This window comes from Sarcophilus harrisii, chromosome 4 (genome assembly GCF_902635505.1).
Source record: "Sarcophilus harrisii chromosome 4, mSarHar1.11, whole genome shotgun sequence".
NCBI classification, from domain to species: domain Eukaryota; kingdom Metazoa; phylum Chordata; class Mammalia; order Dasyuromorphia; family Dasyuridae; genus Sarcophilus; species Sarcophilus harrisii.
The window spans coordinates 259919753-259930958 of NC_045429.1; the positions used below are offsets into that span (position 1 = coordinate 259919753).

Genomic DNA, 11206 nt, shown 5'->3' on the forward strand with positions numbered 1-11206 from the left:
TGCTGCCTTCAGAATGGCTGCAAAGACACAGAAGATAATATATTGACATATGCTCTTAATAGATACTTAACAAATGTTTGTTGAATTAAATTGTTTATAATATGAAAGCTTCAAAACTCCAAATCAGGATTCTAAAATATTTAGATTTCTCAAAGTTTTTAGTAAGGCACAGTATAAAAAGAACTATATATATTCTTTCCTATCATTTTATCCTACAATGAAGCAAGTAGTTGCTTTTTGAATTTAACAGAACCACAAAAAAAGAGAACATTTAGGAAATAGAATGTCTCAGATTGGCACCCCAAAATTAATGAGAGGAATTTCACCCTCTTCGTTTTCCTCCTCCCACCCACTTTTCCCCTTACTACTTCAGAGGATGCAAATGTCACAGCAGCCACTGGGTGAACCCACAGGGGGCTCTTCACCCTTGGGGAAGAAAATAAATGACAGGCAGGAATCATAAGGAAACAGGGCAATTTGGGGTGGAAGTTATTAAAACTGATAAGAGGGAATCACTGCAAAGGAGGATTGCCTTTAAATCTACTGCTGCTGTATGATGCTGTCAATGAGGAGGCTTCAGCTGGCGGAAAGAGCTTCTTGTAACTGGGGGTGTGGTGTGATGGGGGTGTGGTGGTGGTGGTTATTGATTCAATTGAAAAAGGGTGACAGAGTAGGGGAGGACTTTAGTGGTAGAGTAAAATAAGCGACTGAACAGATTTCTTTCTTTTTGTTTTGTTTTGTTCTTAGTGTATCAGTCATATGAAAAAAGAACACCCGGGTAGCATTACTGAGGGAAATCTAGAAATAAATACTTCCTTCACAAGCAAAGCTTTTGATTTTTATGACTTCCTTAACTTTTCCTGTGAAACACAGGGGCCTTATACAGGTTTACAAGCCTCTTTCTCTGCAGATTTTCCCCTTGTTTATGGGAAGGCTTTTCTCTTTTTGCTCCCAGAAGATAGCTTAGAAAAGGAAGAGGACTTAGTACTTCTCTTTCCTAATGTTATTGTCCTATAGAACTGGATAGCAATTCATCTAGGAAAAGTAAAATTAGTCTCTTACCATTTTTTTTTTTTTTTTTTGCTAAATAAGTATTGTAGTGTCGTAGATTAGGATTCACCAACCCTATATTTATTCATTAATGGGATTTTGGTCCTCTTGCCTCATTCAAATAAATACTTCAATTTCCTTCTTTATTTGCAGATAATTCCAAACCAATGTAAGGAGACTGGATCTTTATTTTTTAAATGCTTTTTACAGTTTTCAAATATATAGATTTGTTTGAATAACTTAACATATTTCCAAAGCAAATAAAATCTAAAGGCTGTTGAAGGAAAAGATGGAATAGTTTCTGGACTGCACATTTCTATCTAGAATCATTAATAAAAACCTCAATGTATAATTAAAAAAAACTTTTACTTACATAATATTTAAAACATTGTAAGAGTTCCACAGTTAATTTTAGTTCATTTTTAAAGCTCATACTTTTTTTTTTTTTTTTTTTGAGATTTCAAACTTCTTGGAATTTCTTGCAATTGATTTTATTCTGAATATTTAAGTCAGGTTTTGTTAACACAAATGATATTAAAAATTCAAATATATTTAGCCACTAAGAAATATAAGGGAATTATTGTGAGAATTAAAATCGAAATAATTATCCTTCATTGCCTCTATTTTAAAATTTTAGAAAGCTTTAAGAAAAAAAAAAACTTTTGAAATTAGCCTTTGGAATGTCATTGAACAGGACAATAGCTCCCTCTATTGGGCTTTTATATAAGCTATTTTGTATTATTTGGATTTCTTTTATACAGACCTTTTTGGGTTTCATAAAAATCAGGCCTAATGGAAGCTTCTAAGTTTGAAGTGTACTGTTACTACTAATCTCAGGGAAAGTGTTTCTATATGTGTAGAGCATGGTTCAAACACTTCAAGACCAAATAAATAAAAGTCTAAAATGTGTTGAATAATTTCCACAACTTTACTCTTTTAAAAATTTCTTTTAAAGCTATTATTGTTTTCATTGTCCATTTCCCCTATTATTGTGCATTCAAGGGTATTTCTGAAATTACCCAATACACAAAACTCAAAACAAAGCAAAATAATAGATTTTTACTTCACCCAGAAAGTAGGAAACTTAATATCATATATCTATTTGACTAGTTATTTAGCAGGACTTTCTAGTTTCAGACCATAATTTTGTATCAAGGTATAGTCTCTTACATGTATTTTTTATAGTAACAGAGTATATCTTTATGTTTGTTTGTTTGTTTTGAGATTGAGAAATCTTTAGGTTTAGAAACTCATCTAAAGAGGAGCCCTCTGCTGGTGGCTGTTAGTTTAGTAGAAGCCAGTGAGTTTTCGTTGTGGTGTTTTGTTTTGTTTTACAATCTTCTTTAAAAGAAAAATCAAGAAATTAAAAAAGAAAAACCTTAACTTGATAAATTCTAGTAACTTGCCTACCCATTTCTCTTTTTCCTTAAACTGAACTAATGATCATTCTTTTTAGACATTCCTTTGCTTGTTACTTACTAAAACGAACAACTATTACATTTTTGCTTGTCCTATTTCAGCCAAAATCCTCAGGTTTTAAGGGTTTTTTAAATAGAGAAGATCTGAGGTGTGATCTCCATGTTTTCTTGGTTGGGTTTGGGTTTTTTTTTGGTCTTTTTTGATTATAGACCACTCATTCTCTCAGTTTTCCTTTCCTTTCTGGAGAAGAACAAATTGTCTTTCAACAAAAAGAAAATCAGAATTCTGAGATATTGTCCAATATCACTATCTCTTTAAATACAGTATAGCATCATCTTGACTCTAAAAGCTCTTGTGGATATTTTAAAAATTCATCACCTAACCATGACATCCTTTCTTTCTTCTACTTCTCTTCCTTGCTTGAGCTTAGACTTGGTACCCAGAATGCTAATAGTGGCATAACAGATGCATTTCTTCTTATGATTCTGACTCTTTTTCTTAATCTTTAATTTGAGCATATTTCAGGAATGTCCTGACCCTAACTACTTAGTTCCTGAGAGCTAATTGTTAAATTTTCAGTGTGAACTTTTACATTTTGGAAATTGACAAGAGCTATAAACAAGGGCTTAGTTTATTGTTTTGTTGATTTCTGGACTTGACAAAATCTTGGGAAAATGTTTTAAAAATTAAGATTAGATTTAAAAGTGTATCATATATATTTAATAAAATAAATATAATAAATGTAAATTTAATATTTTATAATATCAAGTTTTTATTTTCTTCTGAAATGTCCATAAACAACCACAAAAATTAGTTTTATTAGAGGTTTAATTGGGGAGAAACCAAATGAGGCTAACTCTTCTGATTAGATTCCTTCTTTTACTAGGGTTCTAGACATTTACCCAAAAACCACCTTTCTTTTCTTTTCAACCAAGAAGAGAGAATGGAAACTATATTAAATTCTAAATACAATGACCTTAATGTTACCAATCTCCCTTTTCAAATTCTAGAGACAGGAAGATTTAGTGAATTAAAAGAGAAATAGGTCTGTTCCCCTCAGCTTCCCTAAAAGAATGAAGAACACAAGTGTGATAGAGTATCTCATCTTCTTGTGAGTGAAGCCTATCTAGAGGGGATCCATAAATAGATACTTGACAAGAAAAGTGAGTCATGATGATTTTGGACTACATTCTTATTTTGCCAAAAAGTATCAAGGAGTAAATCAAGATAAATTATTCTGAATTTCTTCTCCTATCATTAGGTACAGACGCACATGTGAATGCTATGATTATTCCTGGAAGAAGTCACCTTGTTTCACTGAATTAAAGCCAAATGTAAAACTTGTTGTACCCTGGGACTTTTTTACAAAGTGGTTCAGATCTCTAGCCCAAAAGGTCAGCAAAAACTTCTTAAAAAGATATTGGACAACCAACAATACCATCTTGCAAAGTGTGAAATCTATTTATGGGAGGTGGAGAGTTCTAGAAATGACACATGTGCCCTCAACTGGATTAGGAAATTAATGAAAAAGCAGAGGCTAATCAATTCTTAGATGGAATAAGGAGCAAGCTATCTTATCTCCTCTTTGTGGGGTATACCTGTGTTGTTGGAAGTGTGTCTACATCTGCATGCCCACACAGCAAAAAGAGAAGGACCTCATTGAGAGGCTTTTGGATAATCAATCTATGCTTCAATAAATAGTATTTTTAGAGGAATGGATTCAATTATATGGTTTCTACAGAGAAATACACTTGAGAACATTTTTCATTGAAAACAGAGCAAAACAAAATAGTCTTGATAAAACTTAAGATGACAAATCTTCAGTCACCGCAAGATATGGGCTTTAGACAGTGAATTCATTAAAGCATATGTTGCACACACCACTAGACCTCAGTTTCAGGTACATACCAGTGTTTTGCTCCCTTCTCCAGGCGCTGAAATGTTCAGACCAATCTCAGGGTTCTCCTTTCTCTTCTGGTAGAAGGAGAGAGGTGGAGAGACTTGATGGTAGATTCTCTTAAAGCTTTTCTCTACCCAAGAAAATTAAATAATGTGATGAAATCTAGAGTCACTGAACTCTAGGCCAGCAACAACACTGGAGCTTAACCTCAGCAACTTACTTGGAATATGCTTCCCCCTTAGCATGTAGTCACAAACAACATTATAAATACCTCTGCACACACTGAATAGATTCCAATTGTGCTGTCTAGCTAGCTTTGATCAGTCCACACTCAAAGACTACAGCAAAGCCCTGAGAGACTGTCTACATTTAAACCAAGAATGTGCAAACCTGCAACACATTTGTTGTCTTTGACATGGCAGACAATTTTGGCATAACATTTATTGTTATCTCTTGATGTAATTATCCATTGCAATGACCAAAAGTAGTTATAGTAGACCTCTATGTTTTTTCTCCAAACTTCTCAATGGTTTTCTCTTTAGAGAGATCATAGAGTCCCATATTTCACAGTGATAGGAATATTGCCATAGTCATACCTTACATCAGAACCAGGGTAAAATTGCTGAGCCAGCAGTCTCCCTGCCTGGATAATGATTGGTGTCAATTGTACTATACCTTCTAAGACATCCCCAAAGAGATGGATATAAGATATGATGGTCTGTTCCTCATCATTGATTGATATCTTTTTACTGATCTTCACCCAGACTGTTTTCAAGCCAATTTTTCTTTATTTTTAATGATATTTTATTTTTTTCAAATTCATGCAAAAATGTTTTTCAAGATAGAATCACAAAATCTTGTGTTCCAAATATTTCTACCTCGTCTCCTCCTTCCTCTTTCCCCCTCCCTCAGAAAACAAACAATCTGCTGTAGGTTAAACATATGCAGTTCAAAGAATATGCTGAACACCTGCATCTTTGATTTCCTTCACAAGCTAATTGTACAATAATTCAGAGTCTGATTCTTTTTGTACAGCAAAATAATGTTTTGGTCATGTATACTTATTGTGTATCTAAGTTATATTTTAATATATTTAACATCTACTGTCATCCTGCCATTTAGGAGGTGGGGGTAAGAGGTGAAAAATTGGAACAAGAGGTTTGGCAATTGTTAATGCTGTAAAGTTACCCATGTATATATCCTATAAATTAAAGGCTATTAAATAAAAAAAAAAAAAAAAAGGAAAATAAAAAAAAAAAAAAACAAAAAAAAAAAAACAAAGAATATGCTGAGAATATGCTGAGCAAAAAAAAATCGGATCAAAAGAAAAAATGAGAAAAAAAACAAGCAATCATACAAACAACAACAAAAAGATGAAAACACTATGCTTTGATCCATATTCAGTGAAATTCTGAACCACATCTTCATGCTTTTCCAATTATACTTCTTTTACTTCTTCCTTGATTAACCATTCATACTTGTTGGAGTCTTATAAAATCTGCCCTAACAGAGTCATCTAGTGCATGAATTAGGTGACATTCAAAATGTCCCTCCAAGAGCCCATCTATTTCCAAAAGGGTTTGGAATGACAAAATCCAACACCATCATCTTCTTGGCATTTCTGACTGCTTCCTTGTTAACAGCCAGGTGTACAGAATTCCCGCCAATAATAATTAGGTCATAGTCTTGTATGACCCATTCATTCTTGACAGATTTTGGCCTCTTTCTAGCAGGAGAATTATTATTTGCTCCTATATAGATTATTTCTTTTTCTCATATATTTTTATTCTTGGGGGAGGAGTGAGAGCTGATTATTAAACATTTGCTGAGACACTCAAATAAATATTTCTGATTTACCGGACTATATTTACTAGTTTGATACTAACTAGATATTCAGGAAGTCTGTTGCCCACTGAAGTTTCTGTGACAGAAGTACAGATTTCATCCAAAATGTATAATAAAGAGACATTAGTCAATGTTGAAAGATTATTATATCCATACAACTTTACCTGTGATCACAAGTGACATAATCTTAAATTAACTTGAAAAAATTGCAATTAACTTGAATGGAAGAACAATCTTTGCTGATGTCCTCATTTTTCAATAAAAAGAATTATCCCACTATCTTATTTTGCTAGTATGAACTCAATCAATCAACACATACTCATTAAGGGCTGTCAGATACTGAGAAAAATGAAACAGTCTTTTCTGTCAAGAAGCTAATTCAAGTTCTTTATGCATTTTTGCTTTATTTTGGTTGCATTAGAAGATCAGCTTCAAATAAAATTTGTACTATACTTGTACTATAGAAAAATAGAATGGAATAAGCATTTATAAACTATCTATTATTTACCAGGCACTGTGCTAAATGCTTTTAGAAATATTATCTCAAAATAACTATGGGAGGTAGATGCTATTCTTATCTCCATTTTGATATTGAGGAAACTGAGTCAAAGATTATATGATTTGTCCAGGCTTACACAGCTAGTAAGCATTAAAGGCTCAATTTGAACTGACATTTCTGACTCTAGGCCCTTTACTCTATCTACTATACCACTAGTCGTCTCTATTGTTGATAGCAGTGCCCATGTATATAAATTATTTGCAGCACATTTCCAATAAAAATGAATGTTCTCTATGTCATAAAAACAAATAATGCATTTCTTCTAGTATGATAGGACATAGTTTTAGGAATAGTTTTCTATAGAAGAGGATATATATACATATATATATATTATTTTAATAGAATTATGTCTAGACTAAGTATTGCTTTTATTTTGGGAATAACATGAGGGGAAGAGAATGAAGGAAGCAGAAAAATGGATAGAAACAGAAATAGGTAGAGGAAGAAGAGAAAGAAAAAGAAAGGAAAGAAAAAAGAGAAGGCATAGGTCACAGAATTAAATAGTTAGACCTCAAGGTCCAACTTCTAGCTGAACAAGAATCTTCCATACAATATACCTAATAAGGAAAAGCTTTAGAGCTGATTAAGACCTTCAAGGTCATGTGATTATTTTAGATGACATACTTCCTATCTGAGTAAAGTTAGATGAATCATTTACTTTTCCTAGGCTCCAATTTTTTCATTTCTTAAATGAGGAGATTGAGGATTAGACAGTTTTTGAGGTCTCTGACAGTACTTGATCTATGATTTTATGAATGGACCAACAAAAATAGCAATAGGAAAAAAACTCTTGGGAGAATTTAGAGCTAAAATATAACTTTTAAAGCATGATAAAATACCCATGATGTATGTAATGAAAATACATTTTTTAAGTTATTCTTCAAGAAAATTGTGAGTTTACATGGAACATATCATATATAGAAAATGATCTAGGATACAGATAATTCACTCACATTTTCTGCATGTGCATTCTTGCATTAATAACTGTGATGCTTTGATGGAGCTATATTGTTACTGAAATGGGTATTGCATCTGAAAATAAAAATGAATTGAAGCCTATACACAACTCCTTATCCAAGACAACTCTTTTTCAATTTCTCCACAGCATTTGAACTAATATTTTGGGTCTCTTCCTGTATATCTCTTGACATTTTATGGAGATCAATAAAGTATTAATGCTGTCTACCCTTTATTTCTTGCTGTTACTACATGATCAGCCTACCCTTCCTTTGTTCTTAATCTATTTCCGTTTCTTTTCCCATTAATAATTTCCTTCATGCAACTTCTTCCTCATGTAGCAAATTGAAGAAAATGATTTAAAGGACTAAATATGATGGCAGCATACACTGAGAGAGGTAAATTTGTAGAGAAATTTTAACATCATTTACATTTTTTGTCATCTTACATTTGGTTTCAACTTAAAATGTTCACAGGATGATCTAACTTAATTGGGTCTCTTTCCAAACTTTCTATAAATTTATTTTTCTATCATTTCTCATCAATTTATTAGATAATTCAGCTTATAGTCTTCATAATTTAGAAATAAATTAATGCTACAAATTAATATTACTCTTGATTTCCTTATTTCTTTGATCAGAAAGGAGGCTAGGTGTTTACTGGTTAAAGGGGACCAAGGAATCTTTTGCTTTCTTCACTGTAGTGATTAATTTATATCAACTATACTCTTTAATGTCACTGAGTCTCTCTGAAAACAAAACAACAGCAACAACAACTATTCTCCCTCTTCTCCTCACCTCTTCCTGAATCTTTAAAGTAGGTCATGTTGGAGTTCTTGCCACTGTGTATGTTCTATTTTCTTTTTACTTTTATTCTTTCCTGTAAATTATTATTGATTTTTTGCTCTAGCACCTGAGGCTTTACTATCTATGTAAGACCTTCAGCAAGTCATTTATTCTCCCTAAGTCTTAGTTCACACAGATAGTAAAGATTGGAATTAACCTCAGAGACAATCTAGTCCAGGATTCTCATTTTTCAAAAGAGTCTCTGAGATTAATTCCAGATCAAAAGCTATTATCTTATGTTGATGATATGACTGGTAACTCATTTGGCAATGATTCTTACATTGGTAACCAGCCATTTTCTTTCAATATATAACAAATTTCATTTTTTGTAGTGATATTTGGCACTTACCATGCCCAGTGCCTGTTAATTCTCTTTCTAAAGAAAATATTTGTGGGGGCAGCTAGGTGGCACAATGGATAGAACACCAGCCCTGAAGTCAGGAGGACCTGAGTTCAAATCTGATTTCAGACACTTAACACTTCCTAGCTGTGTGATCCTGGGCAAGTCACTTAACCCCAATTAACTCAGCAAATATATATATTTGTGACATAGTAATTAGTCTTTTAGTCTACAGGTTTTGAGCTTCTCTCATTTTCTTTTTACTTCTGAACAATGTTTTGTAAGATATTCTAACCTTATTTTTATGATATCCATCTTTCTATTGCTGTCACTGATTTAGCATATGGATAAGGGGGATTGGTTTCTTAAATTACTCTTTATTATTATTTTTGCTTTCTTCTTTAAGAGAAATGCTGTAGCAAAATCTATAATTATCTTCAAAATGATCTTCTTACAAATGCTTATCATGAACACTAAAATAGGATGAATAAAGTGTCCCATGAAGTTGTGCTTCTCATTGCTTTTCATGGCAAAACCAACACTGCCAAAAAAACTCATTTATTTGCTTCTCCACTTAGAAGCTTTGAGCCATCCTTCCATTCAGCTAAAATTTTTTTTCTTTTGGTTTTCTTGGCAAGGAAAACTCAAAATTGCCATAATTAATTTTTCTATTGATATGCCCACTTATTGGTTGCTGCCAAAGATTTCACATTTAGCATAACAACAGTTAAATTGATGCTTAGAGATGATCTAAAACTATTATTTTTAGCATTGTCTGCTTTTGCACTACTTTATCAATATAGAAGTAGAAAAAATATAATAAAGGACCAAGCATAATTATTTTATTGGTATTTTGTGTCATAAGTTTTCATAGCCAAAAAATTAATCACCAATGGGATAGCCTATAAGGGATGAACTTTTCCATATTCATTTAGGCTGGTCTTCAGAAATCAGACATAGGTATTCATTTGTTTACTTGTAATCAAATATTTAGAGGGAGATAACTTGTCCTTCACTAACATAGCTTTCAATAACTCAAGATCCCCTTCATGCTATAATGAAAAATCAGAATAAGACTTTCTGGAAACATTTTAATAGAAATAGGAAAAAATAATTTTGTGGAGAAAATATTCTTAATAATAGAATATGCTCATTAGTAATTAGTTCATGGAAAATTAAAAATAAATTTTTTCCATTTTCCCAAAGTGGTTCATGGTAACTTAATTACAATTTTGAATATATACTCCAAGCAAAATCTCAGCTAATGAGGAATCCCTTGTCAATAAATCATTCGGATTGAGTTTAGATATTTGTTTAAAAATGCTTAAGACAGCAAAAAAGGTATTTTTAATATATTTCTGTGAAAGAAGATGTGTAAGGACATCTTATCCTTGAGAAAGGATAATGCAATACTAAAAAAGTATGAATGAAATACCTAAGTATTTTAAATTCCCATACTCAAATGTTTTGTAGCTAGCCAAATAGGATTATTTCACTGTTCTCTGAAACACTCCCTTTATTTTCCTCTATGTTTTTGCTCATTCTGTTCCTTCAAATTGAAATACACTGTATATAAAGCTATTAAAATCCTTCTTATCCTTCAACCCACCTCAAATGAGTTTGAAGTCTTTTAATCCTGATCAGATGATCTCTATCCATCCTATGGATTTCCAAAATACTTTAAATACTATTATGGCACTCATTTTATTCTTCCTTATATTGAGATTATAGACATATAGTTGATAATGCTTTTGTTTTATTCCCACCCCAGAAGGGAGATAAGCTTTCTGTGAGCACTGACCAGCTTCCAGACTTTTTCTATTTTTTTCTTTCCTGTAGCACTAAAGACATTGACTTTTATAAAGTGTTTAGTTGGTAGATGCTAAATTGGATTGAATCCCAGATTTCTTAAAGAGCTTTTTGATTTGATTATGGAAACAATATTGGTAATCTGGGAGAAACAGTAAAGAATAGGCAGAGTGCCAAAAGATGAGAACCAGAGAAACACTGTACTTCATCTCAAAAAAGAAAGTTTAAGGTGGATTATAGGCTTTATAGATGGACATTTTCCCCTCCTAATTTTAATTTTGAATTTAACAAATACCAAGTGGGATGCAAATATGCATGTACTTAGTAGGACATAAAAGATAATTATACATAAAATGTCAACCTTCTTAACAGAGAGCTTATTTTTTAAAAATTATAATATTTTAATATATCCAGTTTTCTTAGAAGTTTCCTTCTCTTCTTTCATGCCTTCAAATGGATTATAAACTGTATCATTTGTATCA

At 32.2% G+C, this 11206-nt stretch overlaps 1 pseudogene; it reads right to left on the reverse strand.

Annotated features, from left to right (window-relative positions):
• Positions 1-369: 369 nt before the first annotated feature.
• LOC100924757 lies at positions 370-7743 on the reverse strand (annotated as a pseudogene).
• Between the last annotated feature and the right edge of the window lie 3463 nt (positions 7744-11206).